The sequence below is a fragment of the Schistocerca cancellata genome, chromosome 10, assembly GCF_023864275.1.
Source record: "Schistocerca cancellata isolate TAMUIC-IGC-003103 chromosome 10, iqSchCanc2.1, whole genome shotgun sequence".
NCBI classification, from domain to species: Eukaryota; Metazoa; Arthropoda; class Insecta; order Orthoptera; family Acrididae; genus Schistocerca; species Schistocerca cancellata.
In genome coordinates this window covers 189882465-189907740 of record NC_064635.1, presented here as the reverse complement: position 1 = coordinate 189907740, position 25276 = coordinate 189882465, and the positions used below count along the sequence as shown (strand labels likewise).

General features: G+C 40.3%; 1 protein-coding gene across 1 annotated transcript in view; it reads left to right on the top strand.

Annotated features, from left to right (window-relative positions):
- Positions 1–3194, top strand: part of LOC126106483 (multiple coagulation factor deficiency protein 2 homolog) — a 272324-nt gene extending 269130 nt beyond the window's left edge. Inside the window, exon 6 of the mRNA XM_049912784.1 lies at positions 2577–3194. The gene's annotated coding sequence lies outside the window, so the exon portion shown is untranslated. The remainder of the gene's footprint in view (positions 1–2576) is intronic.
- Positions 3195–25276: the final 22082 nt, after the last annotated feature.

Genomic DNA, 25276 nt, shown 5'->3' with positions numbered 1-25276 from the left:
GGTCATTGGAATTACGTGAGAAGATTCCGTTGCAACGAAAAACGCCTTTCCTTTTATGATGTCCAGCCCAAATCCTGTTTCATGTAAGTGACACTCTCTCCCCTACTTCTCGATAATACAAAAAGTGCTGCCCTTCCTTGAACTTTTTTGATGTACTCCGCCAGTCCTATCTGGTAAGGATCCCACACCGAGATGCTGTTGGTAGCCCCTCATTTCATCTGGGCGGTCAGTTGCTCCACGGTGGCATGTCTGTTGGCCTGTATGCATCTCTGCAGCTGTTTGTCACGCCTGACAGCAATAGCCCTTGGTGCACCATGGTTGCCTCAGTGCTGTTTTTGGATAGCACCAATTTTCCATCCTTGGTATACTTTTACCGTGACGGATGTGGACAGTTTACAAACTTAGCTATTTCAGAAATGCTTCCACCACTGGTATGAAAGCCAATGATCATGCCATTATGGTTATCAGATAAATTGCTCCATTTCCACATTACAACAAAGACTGTATTGTTGTCCGTGTCCCCATGACATGCTTTATATACTCCGCACTCCTAGGGCTGCCACCGGCTGTCTGTGAGTGGTTATCACACATTGACTTTTTTTAATGTGCAATAAATTAAGATATTAAGTATATCAGGAGAAAAGAAGCTACTCTGAAATAAACCAGAGACTTTCTCCTTCCTTTTACACTATCCACCTGTTGTTTTATCTCCTACTTCACACGAAACACTTATGTCACATTTTATTTTCAGAGGACATTGTCAGACTTGTGTATTCTGAAAAAGTTAAAAACCTTTATAATATGATCATTAGTTTGAAATGTAATTTATATCCTGAAGTCCAAATATTCTGATATATACACTCCTGGAAATGGAAAAAAGAACACATTGACACCGGTGTGTCAGACCCACCATACTTGCTCCGGACACTGCAAGAGGGCTGTACAAGCAATGATCACACGCACGGCACAGCGGACACACCAGGAACCGCGGTGTTGGCCGTCGAATGGCGCTAGCTGCGCAGCATTTGTGCACCGCCGCCGTCAGTGTCAGCCAGTTTGCCGTGGCATACGGAGCTCCATCGCAGTCTTTAACACTGGTAGCATGCCGCGACAGCGTGGACGTGAACCGTATGTGCAGTTGACGGACTTTGAGCGAGGGCGTATAGTGGGCATGCGGGAGGCCGGGTGGACGTACCGCCGAATTGCTCAACACGTGGGGCGTGAGGTCTCCACAGTACATCGATGTTGTCACCAGTGGTCGGCGGAAGGTGCACGTGCCCGTCGACCTGGGACCGGACTGCAGCGACGCACGGATGCACGCCAAGACCGTAGGATCCTACGCAGTGCCGTAGGGGACCGCACCACCACTTCCCAGCAAATTAGGGACACTGTTGCTCCTGGGGTATCGGCGAGGACCATTCGCAACCGTCTCCATGAAGCTGGGCTACAGTCCCGCACACCGTTAGGCCGTCTTCCGCTCACGCCCCAACATCGTGCAGCCCGCCTCCAGTGGTGTCGCGACAGGCGTGAATGGAGGGACGAATGAAGACGTGTCGTCTTTAGCGATGAGAGTCGCTTCTGCCTTGGTGCCAATGATGGTCGTATGCGTGTTTGGCGCCGTGCAGGTGAGCGCCACAATCAGGACTGCATACGACCGAGGCACACAGGGCCAACACCCGGCATCATGGTGTGGGGAGCGATCTCCTACACTGGCCGTACACCACTGGTGATTGTCGAGGGGACACTGAATAGTGCACGGTACATCCAAACCGTCATCGAACCCATCGTTCTACCATTCCTAGACCGGCAAGGGAATTTGCTGTTCCAACAGGACAATGCACGTCCGCATGTATCCCGTGCCACCCAACGTGCTCTAGAAGGTGTAAGTCAACTACCCTGGCCAGCAAGATCTCCGGATCTGTCCCCCATTGAGCATGTTTGGGACTGGATGAAGCGTCGTCTCACGCGGTCTGCACGTCCAGCACGAACGCTGGTCCAACTGAGGCGCCAGGTGGAAATGGCATGGCAAGCCGTTCCACAGGACTACATCCAGCATCTCTACGATCGTCTCCATGGGAGAATAGCAGCCTGCATTGCTGCGAAAGGTGGATATACACTGTACTAGTGCCGACATTGTGCATGCTCTGTTGCCTGTGTCTATGTGCCTGTGGTTCTGTCAGTGTGATCATGTGATGTATCTGACCCCAGGAATGTGTCAGTAAAGTTTCCCCTTCCTGGGACAATGAATTCACGGTGTTCTTATTTCAATTTTCAGGAGTGTATTATAGGAAGAATGCAGTGGAGCAGAAAGTGGCAGTATATACTACAAAAATAATGGAGAACCTCTGAAAGCTAGTTTTCAGTCTGAGGACTTGGAAAAAAAAATGAGTAGCACTTACTATGGTGATATCAGGTCAAATGACATTTTGAAAGTCCACAGATGCAACAATAGGCATTAGTTATGAAAAATAAGGCAATAAACTTTCACAATACTCCATTTGTCTTTATAACACATTAAACTTTGTGTAGTATGAATGATCTGTATGTCACAATCCGTTCCCTCCAATCTGTTCCAGATGGCGCATCCCTAGTGTCGACCAAGCTGACTATACTGTCAGCAGCCACCATGGGACAGCCTCTTCTCATTCTGATATCCAACCAGTGTCTGAGGCTCAATGTGGACAGAGGATGACTCTGTGTGGAACAAATATCTGTCCTGTTCCATGGCACTTGCAGTATTACATTTTATCTACCATGAATTAATACCAATTATGTAAACAATAATTTATATATGTTTCAATTACTATGCCTAATGAAATTTTGAGAATTTTAGCATGAAATTTATACAGATAAATGTTGAGCTTAAATTCTGTCCCCAGTGACAACATGAACTGTTACTTATAATTTTTAAGACCATTAATAATTTGTGATTCCTGTTATCCACTCAAAAGCTACAGGGTAATTTACAAAATGGACTGAATACAAATTATTTACAGTTCTGTTTATTAGTAGATGTCCAGTGAAACAAGATAGTGTTCTCCTGTGAATATAGGTGTTCTTTCTGACATGTTTTGAAACTTATATCCATATTATAATAATGTTCACTGAGTATTCTGCTCATAATTTCTATGTAAACATTAATTATCAGATGTAAATATTTGGTTGGCCTAAATAAATTTTTATACCCTCACCAACAAAAAAAAAAAACTAGCTAAGTTGATCACATCTCGCAGTTACACTGTTTCACTGTAGAAACTTGAACCATAATTTGAGTTTTATATTATGAGATCATAGATGTAGAAATTATGTTAAATATCAACACAGATTTATGAAATAGCAATTTATTTAAGTTCAGTTTCCTTCATTTATAGATGGCCCAGTAAAATAAAACAAAAAAGATTGACTCAGCACTGCTTAATAATGAATGGACAAATATGAGGTGTTTCAGCAACTGAAGAAGAGATTATATTATTACAGATATTACTGTATTTGTGTTGGAGACTTAGGAGTAACACCACATAATACAATGAATATTAGTTGCATGAATAGAGAAGTGTCTGAAAATTGCGTCTTCATAATATATCAAGTGGAAGTGGTTAGTTGGTTCTCAGTACAATAAGATGCTCTGATCCTTCAGTATAGAGAATTTTGAAGTACAAAGTACTGTATTGTGGCTACACATCTAAATGGTGTCCACAGTTAAAATTCCAGTTTCAAAACACTGTAGAAAGAGAGCCACTCCTCAGAATGATGTCCAATTTGAATAGCATATTATGGCACTGTAATCATCAGAATGTGCACACCAATAGACATGGCTGTTCCTCAATCTGCGTCCAAGATATCCATCACGACTGTCTCCATGAAGGAACTCTTTTACAAGAATGATGGCTGTCTGCCAACAGCCCTCCAGAAGCTCCAGGTATAAAAAAAGGCATTGGTCCAGTGTCTGCTAAGGTTCTGGAAAAAATGATTAAATATTTTGAAACCACAGGTTTGGAAGTGCAATGTGGTAGAGGAAGGAAATCAGTTGATCCAACATCAGTTGAAGATGCGGTCACAGCATTGCAGAGTGGTTGAGCAGTTATGTGTATACATATAGCGCCTGCAGAATTGCCCAAACATTGGCCATACCTGCGAGCATGGTGCATAAAATCGTATGAAACATCCTGGGTTACTATCCATACAAAATCATCCATATTCAGGAGTTGCTTCCTGGTGACCTGCCAGCAAGACAAACATTGACTGTGGAATGTATTGCTCACTTGACAGTGGACAATAAGTAGCCATGGAGCATTCTGTTGACAGACAGAGCCCATTTCCTTTGCTAAGGACATATCAATACACAGAATTGCAGAATATGAACAACGGGAAATCCACACACACGTCAACCTGTATTACTTCATTTTGCGAAGATGATTATGGGGTATGAGCTGACGGCATTGTTTATCATAAGGCCATATCCTTTTTTTGTTGTTTTTTGTTTTGAGGAGATTAGTCTTGTTACCTGTACTGTCACTGATCAACACTATGAGAGCCTTTTGCACCCTGTCATTCCAACCCTTCAACAGGAAGAATGTGTTGTTAGGTTAATTTTTGTGCAAGATGGTGCTCTATTGCGCACTACATAGCTAGTGAAGCAGCTGCTGCAGAAGAGTTTAAGAAATGCTGGAATCATCGTCTGTCACTTTGCTACAGCCTCGCCAAGATCATCTGATCTTAAATCTGCGTGACTTCTGGTTGTGGGGTTATGTGAAAGATGTTGGGTTCAGCATTCCAATTATGAATGGAGCTGCAGTGGAAGCATACATTGTGCAATGCGTTCTGAAGATGACCACAGAGACACTCCAAAATGTTGTGGAACATGCTGTTTCTTGATTTCTACTTGTGGTAGAAAACAGTGGACAGCATACTGAACATGTCTTGCACCAGTTTAACAATGATTAGAACTCAATGTCATTTTACTTTTATGCAGTTTTTGGTCCCTGGGCAATTAAAAACTGATTTCATTTTGTTGTTTGTGCTGTTTATGGTCTCAGGACCTTTAAAAACTGAATTTTTCCATCCAATATTATACAACCTCACCATGGCGAATGGGCTTTCCAACAGTCCTCCAACTATTGACTGCTCAACTTGTGTGTACGTGTACATTGAACAGTACAGATAGTGTAATGTTTAACTCGTAGCGGTCATATTGCAAATCATCTGTCATTTATGACTGACCCCATTTACATTAAGACACTTGCAGTGCCATCCATTGGTAAAAATGTCATCAAATTTTTTGTCCCATGTAGTTCCCTCTGTTCAATATACTGTTCAAATTAAACATCATTCTAAACAGTGATACCCTTTCTACAGCCTTTAGAAACTGGAACTTTAATCATGGACACCCTGTACACATGTGAGGGAACTTAAAAAAGTAAGTTACAAATTGTGATGTCACATATAGCTGCACTTACTGAATGCTGCACCACACTTAATAGTGACACAGATATCAGTACATGACTCCATTATCCAGCATAGCTTCCAAGTCTCTGCAAACAAGGGTCAAAACATCGTGCCACTTGTTCAGTGCCTTGATGGTATAAATCCACTCCTTGGTCACAGAGTCTTTCAAGAACTACTGTGTGGACATCCTCATCAGTGAAATATGTCTATCCACTTATTTCCCATGATTATTGTGAATTAATTACTTGACTGTCTGTACATTGTCACCTGTGGCTGATGTTGATGGCCTTCCTTACCATTCAGTATCACTAATGTCTGAGCGGCCGTGGTCAAATTGTTGGAAACATTTCACTATGGATGGAGGTAACACTACATTTGACCAATATACTGAATGAATTTTAGAGTAAATCTGTGTGCAACTTAGACATTGGGTCCACAAGAATCATATTGTTCCACATACTTCAACCTTCGAGTACATTTGCAGGTTCTGTGTCATTTCACTCACACACTGTAATCCAGTTTTTATTCTGACTGCTAAAGAATTGAGTCTGCAGTAAACTTGGCATACATTCTCTTTACAGAGCACCATCTTTGCTGCACATTGGTCTTAGCTTGGGACAACCTGTGTAACTCACCTTCTTAAGTTCCTGTGTAGATCTACATTTACATCCACGTACTGTGTGTATAGTGGAGCAGATATAGAGAGTAACCAGTTTTCCCTGTTTTTCTTGTTCAGTTTGCACCTCTTGCATAGGAACAGATACTGGCAGCTGTTGGCATATAAGGACAAGTTACACTACATTTCGGGTTTGCTCATTGGTGAGACGTGTCTGGGAGTAGTAATATGTTTCTCCTGTCATCTTGGAGCAACCATTATAGGAATTACATAAGTAAGCCCTTCTGTGGCTTTCAATAAGTTGCCTGTCATAACTTTCACTCAAGTTGAGTTTTTCCATAACATTTTCACTTTGAGTAAATAAATTCATGAAGAATCACATAGATCTTCTCTGTATCCCAACTAACTCTTCCATTGATACATTTTGGTAAAGGATCCAAGTGGATAGACAATAATAAAGTGGATGTTGAACAAGTGTTTTGTAAGTGGCAACTTTCATAAATGAATTTCAGTTTTGGAAGTTCATTCTGTTGATACCTGGAACACCTATTTGCATCTTTAGTGGAGTGGTTTGTTCCCTTCTCTACCCTATGTCATTAACCACATCATCACTGAATACCTGTAGGAGCAATTTCCCACCCCAAGATCAAAAGTCCTTCTGGAAGGTTATTGACATCTGATAGAAAGTGCTGTCCCTATCTCAAGAAATATTTAATCCACATATTCATTAGCTGTCTGCTAAACTAATGTCGCTCCGTGAACAGGTGGTGCTCTAATGAGTCGTGGGGGACTCCTGAATACAATTGTAAAGGGGTATATTAATCAAAAAAGGCAATGGCATTGCCACAGTGGTAACACCGGTTCCTGGCAGATCACTGAAGTTAAGTGCTGTCGGTATTGGCTAGCATTTCAATGGGTTACAGTCTGAGTCTGCTGAGTGCCGCTGGCAAGCGGAGTGTACCCAGTCCTTGTCAGGCCAATCGAGGAGCTACTTGCTTGAGATGTAGTGGCACCAGTCATGAAAACTGAAAATTGCTGGGAGAGAAATATGCTGACCACTTACCCCTCTGTACTCACATCCAGTGAAGCCTAAGGACTGAGGATGACACGGAAACTGGTTGGTACTGTTGGACCTTCACAAGCTTTTGGAGCCAGTGGCTCCTTCAGGCAGAGGAGTTGAAGTGGAAGGAAGAGGGGTGAAGGAAAAGAACTGGAGAGGCTTACGGGAAGGGATACAGTTCAGAAAAGTGATCCAGAACCCTGGGTCAGGGGAGGGTTAATGGATGGGATAAGAAGGAAAGACTTTCTTTCAGAAAGTCTCCCCTGACTTGGGGTTCTAGGTGACTTTTCTGAACTGTATCCCTTTCCATAAGCCTCTCCAGTCATTTTCCTTTATCCCTATTCCTTCACCTTCAACTTTTCTGCCAGAAGAAGGAGCCACTGGCTCTGAAAGCTTATAAAAGTTAAATCCTTTGTGTGTGTGTGTGTGTGTGTGTGTGTGTGTGTGTGTGTTTGTGTTTGTGTGTGTGTGTGTCCCTGCCGCTGCTTGGTGAGTAAACTTTTTATCTATCCATTTACATTAGGTTATCAATAACTGACTATTTTCATTGTTATAAAAAAGATTTAAAGTAAGACCATGATTAAGGTACATAAATCAAATTAGGGATGATGTGGGATGTAAAGTGTATGGAGAAATGGAGAGGATATTAGGAGGATGTGTGAGTGGAGATCTGCTGGCAACTAGTCCTTGTACGAGGGGTGTTTGCAAAGTCCAAGAGATGGCACCACCAGCATGATTGTCAAAAAATGGACGAAGAAGATTTTTGTGTGGTGATTAAGCATTACTTTATGAAAGTCAAAACGCCTCAGGAGACTAAAGAGAAGCTTGACAAACATTACAGTAACTCTGCACCTTCGATTATAACAGTTTATAAGTGGTTTCAAAATTTTCAGAGTGGCCATATGGGCACAAGTGATGCTGAATGTTCTGGATGCCCTGTGGAAGTTACAACTCCAGAAAGCTTTGATAAAATCCATGATATGGTGATGGATGATGCAAGAGTTAAGGCGCATGAGATTGCTAGTGCTGTGGGCATCTCGAATGAATGGGTACATAATATTTTGCATAAACATTTGGACGAGACAAAGCTATTCACAAGATGGGTTCCATAATTGCTCACGCATGACCAAAAACGGAATCGTGTGAAGTGTTGCAAGGATAGTTTGCAGCTGTTCAGGAAGAATCCGCAGGATTTTAAGCATCATTTCGTCACTGTGGATTAAACATGGATACATTACTATACTCCTGAGACCAAACAACAATCTAAACAATGGGTTGCCAAGGGAGAATCTGCCCCAAAAAAGGCGAAGACCAGTCCTTCAGCCGGAAAGGTTATGGTGACTGTCTTTTGGGATTCGCAAGGGATAATCCTCATTGACTATATAGAAAAGGGTAAAACTATTACAGGTGCATATTATTCATTGTTATTGGAGCGTTTGAAAACCGAGCTGCAAGAAAAATCCCAGCAATTGGACGGCAAAAATGCCCTTTTCTATCACAACAATGCACCAGCACACACCTCAGCAGTTGTGGTCACAAAATTAATGGAAATAGGATTCCAACTCGTTTCAAATCCCCCCTATTCTTCAGAATTTGCTCCTTCAGACTACTATTTGTTCCCAAATTTGAAGAAATGGCTAGTGGGACAAAAATTTTATTGAAACAAGGAGATGGTTGCAACAACTAAGAGCTATTTTGCAGACTTGGACAATTCCTATTATTCGGAAGGGATCAACAAATTAGAACAGCATCGGATGAAGTGTATAAGTGTAAAAGGAGACTATGTCGAAAAATAAAAAAGGTTTACCCCAAGCACGTAAGTAGTTTTTATTTTTGCACGGATTTTTCAAATGTCCCTCGTACTATTCAATACACAAGACAGTTTCAGCAAACATCAACCAACTATAATTTGGATCAATTCAGACTTACTTTCCATAACCTATAATAAAACAAGGACATCACTGAAATTAAAGGGAAGGTAAATGATGTTGGCATATTTCTTTGTCATGTGGGGTAGCACTGGATGATAGTGGCCAGCTTATGTTGCATATTCTTTGATATTTGTGGAACAGGAAGGCAACAATAACTTCTTTGTACACTTCCACCTGCATCAGATAACTCAAAACGTTTGACCTTTATGCCCGGTACTCCCCAGCCATTGCTAATTGTAACTAATGACTACCTTTTTTTTTATTTAAGGTACTGTACTTACAGTGATGTGACAGAAGTCATGCTACACCTCCTAATATTGTGTTGATCTCCTTTTGCCTGGCATAGTGCAGAAACTTCATGTGGCATGGGTTCAACAAGTTGTTGGAAGTCCCCTGCAGAAATATTCAGCCATACTGCCTCTGTAGCTATTTACAAAACTGTAGCCGGCGATGGATCTTATACATGAACTGACCTCTGGATTACATTCCATAAATTCTCAATGGAATTCATATTGGACAATTTGAGTGACCATTTCATTTGCTCAAATTATCTAGAATGTTTCTCAAACCAATCACAAACACTGGTGGCCCAGTGACATGTTTTAGTACATGAAGTCCATTAACAGTTGCAAATGGTCTCCAAGTACCCAGACATAACCATTTCCAGTCAATGATTGGTTCAGTTTGACCAGAGTACCCGATTCATTCCATGTAAATACAACCACACCATTATGAAGGCACCACCAGCTTGCACAGTGTTGGGTCCGTGGCTCCATGGGGTCTGTGCCACACTTGGGAGCCTATCATCAGCTCTAACCAACTGAAATTAGGACTTATCTGACCAGGCTGCAGTTTCCAGTTGTCTAGGATCCAATCAATATTGTCATGACCCCAGGAGAAGTGGCTGCAGGTGATGTCATGCTCTTAGCAAAGGCACTCACATTGGTTGTCTGCTGCCATAACCCATTAATGCCAAATTTCACCACACTGTCCTAACAGATAACTTGTCATACATCCTACATTAATTTCTGTGGTTATTTCATGCAGTATTGCTTGCCTGTTAGCACTGACAACTCTACGCAAACACCACTGCTCTCAGTCAGTAAGTGAAGGCCGTCAGTCCTGTGATGTCCGTGGTGAGGGCCAATGCCTGAAATCTGGTATTCTCGGCACACTCTTGACACTGTGGATCTCATAATATTGAATACCTTAATGATTTCCAAGATGGAATGTCCCATGCATCTAGTTCCAACTATCATTCCACTCTCTGTCTATTCCTGTCGTCAGAAACCTTTCTACATGAGTTACCTGAATACAAATGACAGCTCCAACAATGCACTGTCCTTTTATAGCTTGTGTATGTGATCCTACCGTCATATGTATATGTGCATATTACTATCCCACAACTTTTGTCACCTCATTATATACTGGGTGTTGTTATATGCTAACCCACATGTAGGTTCATTGGTACAAATAAATAGTGAAACACACAAACTGATGTCCCAAAACTTTATGACTGCATCCCACTGCATGACTGAATACCATTTCGTGGCAATGCTAGCATGTAGTGTTCGAAGGAAAGTATATAAGCAGAACAGAGGGGAATGGGGAGTAATTCTAGGAATGGTATGGACCACAAATCAGAAAATTGACAGTCATGAACTACTTTGACAAAGAGCAAACCATTGTGACCTGACGTCTGGGAATCAGCATTTCACAAATGTAAAATAGGTCAATAGGCCACATACTACTCTTGAGAGCATTGATGGAAACAGACTGAAGGCTGGCAAAAGCATGTGCAGGGCACAACATTTTGGATATCAAAATCTCATTAAAGGACATGGGGATCAGAGGACTGCCCACTCTATAAATCCAGCTAGGCACTGATCTGTGGTAGATATGATGACACACTATAATGATGGTGCAGGCACATACATTTCAGAGCACACTGTTTATCACACATTCTTAAACATGAGTGTCTGCAGAAGATGGTTTGTACATGTTCCCGTAATGACCGAACAACATCATCAGTTATGATTGTAGTCAGAACAGGATCCGTGAGACTGGATCATCGATCAGTGGAAACCTTGCCCAATTTGATGAATGCTGTTTCTCGTTTTTATGGATTGATGGTCATGTCTGTATACATCATCATCCATGTGAATGATGGCTCAAAAGACGCTCTGCACAACAGACACAGGCCAATGGATCTAGTATTATGCCAAGGGGGGGGGGGGGGGGGGGCATTCACCTGAGCTTCCATAGGACATATGGTAGTAATAACGGGCATCATATCAATTTTGGGCTACATGAACATCTTTTGCAGACCACCTGCATCTGTTCATGCTTCATCTCTTATCTCTTCTTCGAAGAACAAAAATTTCTATGTCACTAAGCCAGAATCATACTATAGTGGTTTTAATTGCATGTTAGTGTATTCCCATTGATGTCTTGGCCACCAGATTCGCCTGATCTGAACATGATGGAACACACCTTGGACGCTATTGGGACAAGACTCACACTTGCAAACCACCATCCTGTAATTTACATGAATTGCATGAGCTGCACATAGACATCTGGTGGCAAATACCTCCAGAAACCTAGAGATGTACTAAGAAATCCATGCCATGTAGCTTTGCTGTTGAATCGCTTTCCATAGGTGGTACAATACAGTACTAAGTGGGTGGTTGCAATGCACTGGCTCATCACTGTATTTACAATATAGCATCTAAAATTATTTTTGAGGCTGCTAGGCACCCAGAAAGGTGCTGACTTCATACATTTCATTCAACAATAAATGACAAACTGGTAGAAACAAATGCTGGCATACAGGCAAATGATGACAAGACACATTATCTCACAGTCCTTCTGCACTTCAATCAAATTTACACTAAATACAGTATGTGAAAATCAGTAAAAAGTAGTCATATTTGTAGTGAATGCTAATCGTCACCATTATTACACACATCTCATTTTGTAGTTGATTGCCTGGGAGCTAGGAAAGCCATACAGTGGTCATGCATCTTGTGTGGGCTGACATCCAGGATATCCCTGTTTTTCATTATGCTGAAGATAGACAAGCTGGTTAATTTTTTTATCCAAATGCAGACAGTTAAATTCTTATTAAATGTAATTTTGCTGGATGGATAGAAGTGTAAACTAAACATAAAGTCAGTATTACTGTCTTTCATAATTTATTTTTAATACCACAACTGTATTTGGTAACAGCATGTGCTCAAAGAGTGAGCTGTTCATCAACAACAAGCAGCTGCTCAATTATAAATAACTTCAACAAATGTTACAATTTTGTCTGTCAGTTCCTCGCTGCTTTGCTCTATGTGCAAGTTTGGTGACTTTTTGATCATATTCCTTGGTAGCTTTCTTCTTTTTCTCAACTTCTGCTCACTGGTTACAAGGAGCTTTACATAAATTTTAAATAATTTAACACAATGTAATCCAAGTGAATTTTCAATTTTTGCCCATTTATCATCATTCTCTAACAAAATGATGGTCACCTGTATACTAACATTCACACAGTGCACAGAACAGATTGCTAAACACAAATATAAGATGCTGCCTACATACAATAACTGTTGCATACAAGTGGCTCTATTTGCATAATCCAGTCAAATCTCAGCACACACTACTGACAATGAACCCTGTATTATTCATAGTAACACAGACTAACTGCTTGAACATTACTCAATAATTAATTAGTGCAGATTCTCTCGAAATAACACTGCACAAACTCTACATGATGGCTGCAGATTTTTGCAAAATGCCTACTTGAATATACATGTAATACTTTTTTTTAAACTGGTAAAATACACACATCAAAAAAAGTTTTGTATCACCCAGAACCCCTGAAGGCAGATGTTGACTGTGAATATTGTATTACAGACATAGACCCTTTGACTATCACTATACTTGCTAAAAACAACTTCAGTTCCAACATCCATGGCGAGGTCCATCTTTGCAGCCACGACACCATGCAGCACGGTACAGATGGGCCCAACAACATGCTGCATGGACTGCTCAGGATTGGCATCACATTCTCTTCACTGATGAGTGTTGCATATGCCTTCAACCAGACAATCATCGGCGATGTGTTTGGAGGCAACCCATTCAGGCTGAACGCCATGCCTTAGACACATTGTCAAGTGGGTGCAGCAAGATGGAGGTTCCCTGCTGTTTTGGGGTGGCATTATGTGGGCCAACATATGCCGCTGATGGTCATGGAAGGCACCATAACAACTGTACGATATGTAAAACCATCCTCCAACCTATAGAGCAACCATATCGGCAGCATATCAGCGACGCATTCGTCTTCATGGATGGCCATTCGCATCCCCATCGCGCACATCTTGTGAATGGCTTTGCTCAAGATAATGACATCACTCAACAAGAGTGGTCAGCATGTTCTCCAGACATGAAGCCTATCAAATGTGCCTGGGATAGATGAAAGAGGGCTGTTTATGGACGATATGCTCCACTAGCCACTCTGAGGGATCTATGCTGAATCGCCATTGAGGAGTGGGACAATCTGGACCAACAGTGCCTTGATGACCTTGTGAATAGTATGTCACGACAAATAAAGGCATACATAAATGCAAGAGGATGTGCTACTGGGTATTAGAGGTACCAGTGTGTACAGCAATCTGGACCACCATCTCTGAAGGTCTTGCTGTATGGTAGTACAACATGCAATGTGTGGTTTTCATGAGCAATTAAATGGGCAGAAATGATGTTTATGTTGATCTCTATTCCAATTTTGTGTACAGGTTCCTGAACTCTCAGAACTGAGGTGATGCAAAACTCTTTTTGATGTGTGTATTAAGTAAGTACATTTTCTATAGTAACATAAAATACATTAAAAGTAGAGAATACACATACATACATTAAGCAGTGAAGCTCTTTTAATTAACAATGGCATAGATAACAGCTCAGTTTCATGTAGCTGAAGTATAGGTATGTAACAAGATTTACAAAAGCTTGTTAAGGTTTTTCCAGCAACTCAAATTTTCTAATCAACATAGCATTTTATAAACTATCACATTATTCTTGGAAAATTATACATTCTTGGAATCAAATAAACTAGGACTACAATATTACAGCAATGCTGTTTTGAAGGGATTGCATATTAAAATTAAAAAATTCTGCATTACTTTTGACAGCAATAATTTTGAATAAAGGCAACTTTTGAATTATAGTTTTCAGAAATATAAGATGTTCCTTAGAAGTACAGGAATGAAATAAGATACATCAATCCTAAAACAGACAATTTCTAGTGCAGTTGAATTCTGAACTGCACATGGTGCCCACAAACTATTAATTTTAAATATTTCTTCAAGTGAAGTGTTTGCAGCCTGTATTACTTAACACTGTCACCACTTTATATGAGGAAAAAGGGAGTGTGCCTTTGTTTATAGTAATTTCTTGGTTTTTCTGCATCTACTGCTGTAGGATTGGGACATTAACCAGAATATCAGTGCACAACACAGTACATGTGCAGCAGTGGTGTGAATAAGTTATTACAGGCAACATCCTGTTTGACTTTTACCTACAAATGCAGTTTTAGTTCCAACAATGGGGATTAGACCTAACTACAAGGCCAGATTATTTTTATTGATTCTTACATACTACTTCCTGACATGTTGTGTAAATTTGCTTCAAATCCAGGATAAACAAGTTGCAAGGAGTTTCATGGTGGGAGTTCTTGTTTAATCCACAATGGGGTGTAGTCTCCATAACACCATGTTTTGTGATGATCTGTCTTTCAAACAATTGCTGTATGCCAGTTTTTATTCCCTTATTTCAACTGATTTTGTTCTTATCACTGAATAACGCATTTCAAGTCAGCAAGTGACACCTAGATCCATTAAACATCTTTTTAGACCACGTGTTGCAGATTTGTTTCCCTATTTACAAGTCCCAAGGAATCTCCTTGTGGCAGTTCAGCATACAATAATGAAACTTCCTGGAATGTTACTAATCTGCTTGCCTCATTTTATGTCCTCTCTGGTTCAGTTGATGACATAATAGATACTGCTAGGATTTTTCATTATAAAGTAGTTTAAAGTACAGGCAATATGCATTTATTTTCACAGTTGCACATACACAGCTGGAAAAAAGAAAATTGTACACCATTTTAGAGATTCCCAATTCACTTATGTTTTATTGTTGCAACAGGGCATATGGAGTACATGAAATGATTACATTTACAGATCAATAGTACAAATGGTTCTGAGGTACCAGGTATGCTGAAACACCCATACTAGTACATGGTATAGCCTCCATTGGCAGCAACACAGGCACTGACCCTAGTCATCCATTCAATCATACAAATGGCAAATACTGTCCTGGGATAAATTATGCCACATCTGCTAAGTCTGTTCACACAGCTCTGTAAGAGTTGTTGGCAGACAAGTCACATGAGTCACTTCTTGTCCCATCATATCCCACATGTGCACAACTGGAGACAAGTCCAGAGATTATGCACCAGGAAAGATCCTGCACATCTTTCAGAGTACATTGAGTTTCATGGGCAATGTGTAGGCAAGCATTAGCCTGTCAGAACAACACATCACCTTCCTGTCACAAAAATGTCAAAAGACTCGGTGTAACAACATACTGCACACACTGAGCGCTGGTTAGTGTCCTCTCCAGAAACACCGAAGGTGAATGAGAATTGTAGCTTATCACACTCCAGACCAAAAGGCATGGGGTGGGGCCAAAGTGTCATGGATGAATGCTCTCTACAAGACAGCACCCACCAGGTCTTTGTTGTACACATGAATGACTTATCACTTGTGGGCAGGCAGAGTCAACTTTCACTTCTGAAGAGCACAGCATGTCATTCCATCTTCCAAGTGATCCTCTAATGGCACTAGTTGAGCCACACATGTTGATGCTGTGACATGAGTGAAAGATGGTCTACAAGTGTGTGCATCTACTCCCACTGCTAATAATCATTTTGCAACAGTTCATGATGACACATCTGGGCTCACAAGCCCTCTTATCTGGGCTGTGGTATTTGTACAATCTGCCATTGATGCCCTCACAATACAATGAACCTGGTGAGTGTCTGTACTGCATGGACACCCAGAACATCATCTACAAGTGTGAGAACCTTCATGTGACCATTGATGGCAGCATCATTGCCCAACTAGTGTGGTAATTCTCTGAAAGGACCATCCCACCACTTGGAAGGCCACAATCTGACCCTTTTCAAACTCACTCAGTTGGCTACAGGAAGTGTGAGAGTATCTCCACACCGTGGTTATCTGCTTGCTTCTTGCTTTTGCACCACACTGCCTTCTGGCTGTGAGCATTCCCTATTAGAAGACAGACACTGATGGCGCTCTTATAACTGTGCCACTACACTATCTGCTGGTGGATGACATTGAAACCATTATCAATATATCCACTATCCACCAGGTGGCATAGACTGTCATTGGATCAAAATCAACATCATCTATCCAGGTGTACTAATTTTTTTCCTGGCATTTTATTATATCAGCTTGCAGTTCATATTTCACAAAATAAGGTCAGCAACTTACATAGACTCCATACCGTCTAACTCATAAATGTTAGTGGCAATCAACTGTGACTATTCCAACTACAAAAACATGAACAATACTGATGTGACATTGACTCAGTGATGAAGGCCTGTTGTTACTGATTCACCAGTTATGACTAGATGTGACTGATTTCTTTGACTGCCTGTGACTGGCTTGCTGAGATGATACCTCAAATAAAATAACTTTGTAGCTGACAGATTTCAATGGCTGAGGGCAGTGTTTCCGGCATGCAATTGACAATAACCGACAAGGTCCTGCATACAACCATGAAACAAAATATGCATCACAGCAAGCACTTGCCATTTGAGAAAGAAGTATGGCAGGCTGTTGACTGGCTCCTCCTCCTGGACTTGATGAAATGTCGGTTTCATAGTTATTTAACTCAGTCTAAATATCAGTCACTGACAGTGACATTGCCCATGATGAATATTTCAAAACTCATGCAGGAAATGTTCTAAAAATTATTCTCAAAATGTTAAAATGCAGACTAATTAAATTTTTAATAACAACTTGAAGGACAGAAATGAAATAATTTAAAAATGAAGATATTTTGTTGACCTGTTGAATAGTCACTCCTTAAATTGCTTTGACATTGGGTGCTATTTTTATGGACTGAATTTTGGGCATGCAACTCCCTTGTGTTTTCTGTTCAAACTCACTATGATTATTCATTGAACTAAATCTTATATTTGAAAATTTCACTAACACATTTTCCCTGCAATAAAAGGTCAACATTTTTTTAATACAGAAAACTTTTGGTCTGAGCTACTGGAGATCACAGTCACGTGTGCATGAGGTGTGCTTACTTGTATTAATGTGTGTTCCTTTTCTGAACAAGGTTTTTGCCAAGTGATAAATGAGTAACAGTTTTCCATTGTGCCTCTCTATAAATGAACATGGCATCTTTATGGTGAGTAGCAATCTGTTCTTTTCCTAATATTATTGATATTCCAAACTGGAATTTCTCATTGTTTGATAGAAGCATGAATTAATAATACTGGATTTTAAGGCCTTATACTTACGAAATCATGTACCTTATGAGAATAACATTTAAGAATACTGATATTTTCTAAATTAAAAATTGTTGCAATAAGAGAGAGTGCTATTTGTAATGAGCAACTTTAGGGTCTAAAAATGAAGTATGTGAATCTGCATCATTCACTTCTAATGGGTCAAAATATCAAGTACATTTTCATTGATGAATAGTTCTTCACGTAAAATGTTTATTTGCAGAATATTTATATTGTGGCCATCATACAAATGTAAAAAATAAATACTAAAAATAGTATGTCTTGCAAGAGATTTTGACGTTTCACATAAATCCTATATACAGGGTGGTAAGAAACAGTCTGAAAAGTTTGTAAGGGTGACAGTTTTTTATGGTGCCTCTCTATAAATGAACATGGCATCTTTACGGTAGGTAGACTGAGCTGAGACATAACTGTTAAGAAAAATATTCACTATGTAGCACCATTTCGTTAATCATCATTGAAATTAGCAAATGAGACCATTGTGTGTTCAAAATTAAGTAACCCACAGAGACACAATTAGTGGGTTATACATGTTCTCACAGTGTATATGATTACACAAGACTTCTCAGCCTTTGCCTCAGGTTCGGTCTTGTCTGTAGCCCCATGTCCAATTTTTGAACTGCTCTTGTGTTTGGTTTTAGGAAACCAAATGGAGAAACGACACTGCCTTTGGTGGGCCACTTGAACTTGTGCATGCAATGGCCTCACTGGCTAACTTAAATGTTAATCAACACAGAAATAGTTCAAAACAACAATTTTTTTTCTTGACAATTATTTCTCAAAGCAATCTTTCTTGTAACACTCTTACAAGCCCTTGTAACACTCTTGCAAGCCTTTCAGACTCTTTCTGACCACCCTGTATACATTAAACAAGAATCGAAGAAAAATTTATCATTTCTGTTTAGGGTGGTTCCAAAGCAAGTGGAGCTGCGTTATGCATCAGACTCAATCATGTACGCACATATGTGTGAGTTGTGCTTGCATACTTTAGGAGAAGACCTTTTGGCCACTAGCTCACATGCTAGGCAGGTTTTTTTTTCCCAACTCAACATTTCCACTATATGGTGATAAAATTATCATGGAGATATATGGGGAGTTGTACTAGTATATGACCATTTGGATATTTTATTATATATAGCAATGAGCCAAAACATTACCTCCACTCACCACCACAAAATTGACTACCGCATGGTGGCATTTTGGGAATGTAACATGGTATGGAAAGTATATAAGTGGAGCAGAGATGAATGGGGAATCATTGTAGTGATGATACTGGTATGAAAAGTATATAAGCGGAGCAGAGATGAATGGAGAATCATTGTAGTGATGATACAAGTTGGAAATGGGAAATACATTGACTTTGACGAAGGGCAGATTGTTATGGCATAGCACGTGGGAATGAGCATCTCAGAGATGGTGATGCTGGTTGACTGTTTTTGTGTGGGTGTAGGCACAGCATTGAACATAGGGCTTGGCAGGGGATGAGTCCCCATGTTGCCGCCTTGACATCATCAATTATGTTTGCGGTGGAATGGGATCATTGAGACTGGACCATGGATCCATAACTGGAATTGTATTGCCGGGTCACGTCTGAAATGCTGTCATCTGCCCACCTAGTCAAAATGTGCACCATACCATGGATGCATATTGGTGAAGGCACCATGACAGCTGTAAACTACATGAACATTATTCAGACTGCCTGCATCACTTCATGTTTGATGTCTTTTCCAGTGGCAAGGGCATTTTCCATGAGGAGCCATCTCAGAAGGCCAAAATCATACTACGGTGGTTTTAGGGCCATGGCAGAGAACTCATACTGACTTCTTGGCCATCATATTTGTCTGATCTCAATGTGATGAAACATATCTTGGATGTTTTGTGGTGGTAGCTCTGGACCTATAAATCCCTGGCCCATAATTTACAAAAAAAAAAAAAAAAAAAAAAAAAAAGCATGAATTGTGCATAAAAATCTGGTGTCCCATATCTCCAGACACCAACCAAGGACTACCTGGGTCAATATGCTATTAAGAAGATGATCATATAGATTTTGCCCATCAATATATTTATGCCTCACGTCACTCAAACAGTGCAGATATATTGATGATTAGTCAGCACCAGTGTTGGTACCATTCGAGTGGTCTGAGGTTGAAATTTTGATAATTTTTTTTTACAAGATAGTCATGGTGTTCCCTTAATACAGTGTGCCTAGTCAGGGTAGTGAAAAACTTGAGTTTACGTTGTACACATATGAACTACCGGGAGATACGAAAGTGCCTAGAGCAACAATTTTGTATGGCGGGTAGAACAGCCGCCACAGTGCATTAATGTAGTTCATGTTTAGTGTTGTTATCAAGCCTGGTAGGGTACATAAAGGTTGTGAACAGTGTCAGATGATGGCTGAACACTCTGAAGACACAAAGATGTCAGGTACTCAAGTGAGACAGCATTATCGGCACATGACAGAGTTAAAAATGGAGCCTTATTTGCGTCTCCATTTGGCCAGCTGGCCGAATCATATAGTATCCAGATTTGTGCATCATTTGGATGTGACAGGGGTCAATGTTGAATTCCATGGGAACATGAGCAGTGGAAGCTGTTGTGTAAGAGACATGAAAACCCTACCTATTGACACCATGCAGATTTTTTGGTTATTTCTCTTCAAATGCTGTTAAATGTAATGTAATCTGAAATACACTGCATTAAATCTACCACACTATGCTATGTTGCTCCTCTAGCCTCGGTGAAACTTGGCATCAGGGTCGCAAGCACACCTTCACTTGTGCACATTTTAAGGAGCTTCTGCACTTGTGCACCTAGCTTGACATAATTGCCTTATGGGGCAAATGCATACAGATTTGATAAGCAATGTGCATGGTTCATGGCATGCACTGCTAGCCCTTAACACTCACCTACAAGTTTATGTCAATATCACCAAGTGGTAACACACTGCAGAAGGCTTTTAACCCTGTTTGGCTGACATAAATCCCACTAGGCAGAAGCACACTCCACATATACACCAATTCACTCACTGTATGGAAAAATTAGATGAGACATCAGTATATATTATAGTTATACTCATAAAAAAACCTATTTTGTGGGATTCTGAATGAGATACAGTATATTAAGTTTTGGATTTTATCATACAGTAATCCATTTGAAGCACTGAGAACCATAAACCATATTATCATCAATTGTCAGATTGTAGCATTTACTCATGCTTCTGACAGCTGTTGATCTTATGGTGGGCCAGGTTTATCTGTACTGTAGGCCCACATTTACCTATATATGAACATTCATGAAAAGCTGCCTCACTGGCTTCTCTGATACTCACTGAAGTGTGGGGTCAATGATGGTGTGCTTTTGGTCCTTATGGCTCTCAGTGCCTCATTTGTACTCTAGTCAAGTGACCTTGGTGTAGATAGTGCTACTTCAATTTAACCATTTCTGCAAATGGCAGTTTGTGTTTAGAGTTGGTTGTTTACTGTGCATGAATCAACTTTCCTATGCAGTGTCAACATGAAATCTGCTGAATCTTTTCTAAGTGCTCACAGAAAAGAAAATTACTAAGAAAACTTAGCCACAAAGGAACTAGGGCCTCTCAGGTGAGATCTGTTGTCTAAGAAAGTGACAAAATCAAATACATGAGACCACAAACCAGAATTTAACAAAGAAATGTACAGGGTGTTTATGAATGAATATCAGGGTTTTAATGCTCTATAATATTTATTATATTAAACTTACAGTTATAAATGATATGTCAAATGAAAGAGCAACGCAAACAGTTTTACCAAGAACCTTATAAATGTTCAATGTCAGCACCATTTGTCACTCAGCACACATCAATTCTATAGCTGAGTTCTCCCCAAAAGTTGATAAGTGTGTCTTCAGTGAATGTAGCAACAGCTGCTTCAGTCCAGTTTCTTAATTGAGGGAGGTCTGCTGGTAGTGGAGTCATGTACACATGATTCTCGATTAAGCCCCAAAGGACAAAAATTGCATGGCATTAGGTCGCAAAGCAAGCCCTGTTGTTGGGCCCCTTGTGACCTATCCAGCGCTTGGGCACAGTGATGTTCAACCAATCACGTACTTCGCTATGCCAGTGAGGTGGCGCACCATCTTGCTGGAAAATGAAGTTCTCTGGCTCATCTTCTTCCAACTGAGGGAAGAGCCATTGCTCTAGTGTATCAAGGTAAGAAGTGTCAGTTACAGTAGGTTCACCTAAAAAGAAAGGCCCATATACTTTTTGCCGGGATACGGCATGAAAAACAGTCACTTTAGGGGAATCTCGTTGCACTTGGACCACCTTATGAGGATTTTCTGAGCCCCAGATGCAGACATTGTGAGTGTTAACATGTCCACTAAGGTGAAAGGTCGGTTCATCACTGAAGACAACATGATCCAGAAAATCTCCATCGTCATGAAACAACATTTTGTTTACAAAGTTGGCATGTAATTCATGGTCTGCCAGCTTTAGAGCCTGTAATAACTGTAAACAGTAAAGATGTAGTTGTGTGCATTTTCTTAAAACTTTCCAAACAGTCGACACGAGAACTTGTAATTGACGACTAGCCTTCCGGACTGATTTCTTTGAGCTATGAGTGAAAGACTCACTCATTCGCTCAACAGTCTCTTTACTAACTCTTGGTCATCCTGTGCTCTTCCCTTTACAAAGGCCACCAGTATCTTCATATTGATGATACCATCTACGAATGTTATTATCACTTGGAGGGTCAGAACCGAACTTTAGCCAGAACGCACGTTGCACAGTAACTACAGCTTCGGTCTTTGCAAACTGCAAAACACAAAACACCTTCTGTTCACTAGTTGCCATCTTTGCCACTGCTGCTGTCTAGCAAATTGTGGTTGAAACGTGCACTGCACATGCGCACTGGTCCCAAACACAACTGTTCGAGTTGCTCTTTTATTTGACATATAATTTATAACTGTAAATTTAATGTAATAAATATTATAAAGGATTAAAATCCTGATATTCATTTATAAACACCCTGTATAATAAGCATAAGTTGTGTGAGTGCTATGTAAGAATGCCTGATTTTCAGCCCAAAAGTTAATTTGTTGAGAAATACATACATTAGGAACTTTGTACATTTGTCTGAAAAAATAAAAGTGCACAAATCTCCCATTTGCACAAAAATGTAAGACAGAGGGTAGTGACAGCTTAAACATTATTTTGTTCTTGCCATAAACTGAACTTAATTATGTACAAAACAACAAAATTCCACAAAAACAATTCTTCCTTTCTTCAGACAAGTTATGCATGTTATTATTACTATTGAAAGTGGTGAAAGTTGTATAAATATGTTGATAAACATAACTGTTGTACAGCAGATGCTATTAATTTTGCACTCTCATATTTATCTGAATCTAAAAATTTGTTGACACCCAGATGTGTACTTATGAGCCACTACTGAACTGAGAGCAGGCAGACTCATCTTCAGACTTCTGGACGACCACATCTGGCCACTACCATGTAGGATGTTCGTATTGTGCAGTAAGCATGTCATAAGCCCTACACATCTGTGGCTGCCATCCAAAAATCAGGAGTGGATTACCAGCAACACTGTGTGTCATCCCACCCCATCAGTTTGAGACTAGCAGCACCCAGACTAGAGAATGACTGTCCCATGCATAGGCTGCCATTAACTGCACAACACAAATGGCTGCATTTCGAGAAGTGCCGTGATTGGGAAGCACCGACGGCTGACAAATGATGCTGCAGTGTATTCAGCAGTGAATCACAGTTCTACAGTACCCCAGATGACCATCCTCAGAAGTATGGAGGCAACCTGGGGAGAGGTTCCATTCTTCCAATGTTTTGGAGAGAAACAATGGTGTTACTCCTGCTGCCGTGGTGTATGGATCCATCAAATAAGATTTCAGGTCATGCCTGGTAATGTCTAAGGGAATTCTGAAAGCACAATGATACATCATGGACATTCTGTGTCCTCGTGTGTATGCGACGGTATCATGGTGCCATTTATTTACAAGGCAATTCTCATAAACATATGGTATGTGCCTTTATGAACCGTATGCATGATGCTGAGGTACTCTTGTGGCCAGTTATATCTGTTGCAGATAGAACATTTGCGGGACCAGGCCTGTTGTCAACTCTGTCCCTGTTACAATCCAGGCTATTAAGGACCAGTTACAATAATTATGGGACAGCTCTGAGAGATGAAATAGTGAAGGCAGCAGAGATTCAAATAGGTAAAAAGACAAGGCCTAGTAGAAATCCTTGGGTAACACAAGAGGTATTGAATTTAACTGATGAAAGGTGAAAATATAAAGATATAGTAAATGAAGCAGGTGAAAGGAAATACAAACATTTAAAAAACGAAATTGACAGGAAGTGCAAAATGGCTAAGCAGGAATGGCTAGAGGACATGTGTTAAGGATGTAGAAGCACATATCATTAGGGGTAAGATAGATACAGCCTACAGGAAAATTAAGAAGGTCTTTGGAGAACAGAGAACCACATGTATTAATATCAAGAGCACAGATGGAAAACCGATTGTAAGCAGAGAAGGGAAAGCTGAAAGATGGAAAGACAACATAGTGAGTCTATACAAGGGAAATGTACTTGAGGTCTGTATTATAGAAATGGAAGAGGACATAAATGAAGATGAGATGGGAGATAAGATACTGTGAGAAGACTTTGACAGAGCTCTGGAAGACATAAGTTGAAATGAGACCCAGGGAGTAGATGGCATTCTGTTAGAACTACTGATAGCCTTGGGAGAGCCTGCCATGACAAAACCCCTCCATCTGGTGAGCAAGATGTATGAAATAGGTGAAATACCCTCAGTATTCAAAAAGAATATAATAATTCCAATTCCACAGAAAGCAGGTGTTGACAATAGTGAACATTACCAAACTATTAGTTTAATAAGTCATGGTTGTAAAATGCTGACACAAATTGTTTACAGAAGAATGGGTAAACTAGTCGAAGGTGACTTCAGGGAAGGTCAGTTTGTATTCCAGAGAAATGTAGAAACATGTGAGGCAATACTGACCCTATGACTTATCATAGAAGATAGATTAGGGAAAAGCAAACCTACATATCTAGCATTTGTAGACTTAGAGAAAACTTTTCATAATGTTGACGGGAATATTCTCTTTGAAATTCTGAGGGTAGCAGGGGTAAAACAGAGGGAGAAAAAGGCTATTTACAACTTTTTCAGAAACCAGAGGGCAGTTATATGAGTTGAGAGGCACAAAAAGGAAGCAGTCACTGAGAAGGGAGTGAAACAGAGTTGTAGCCTATCCACTATGTTATTCAATCTGTACACTGAGCAAGTAGTAAAGGAAACAAAAAAAAAAATGGAGTATGAATTAAACTCCAAGGAGAATAAATAAAAATTTTGATGTTACTGATGACACTGTTACTCTCTCAGAGACTGTAAAGGGCTTGGAAGAGCAGTTGAAAAGAATGGAGAGGGTCTTGAAAGGAGGATAACAGATAAATATCAACAAAAGCAAAACATGGATGGTGGGATGTAGTGAAATTAAATCTGCTGATGATGAGGGAATTAGATTAGGAAATGAGACACTTTAACAGGTAGACGAGTTTTGCTATTTGGGCTGCAAAGTAA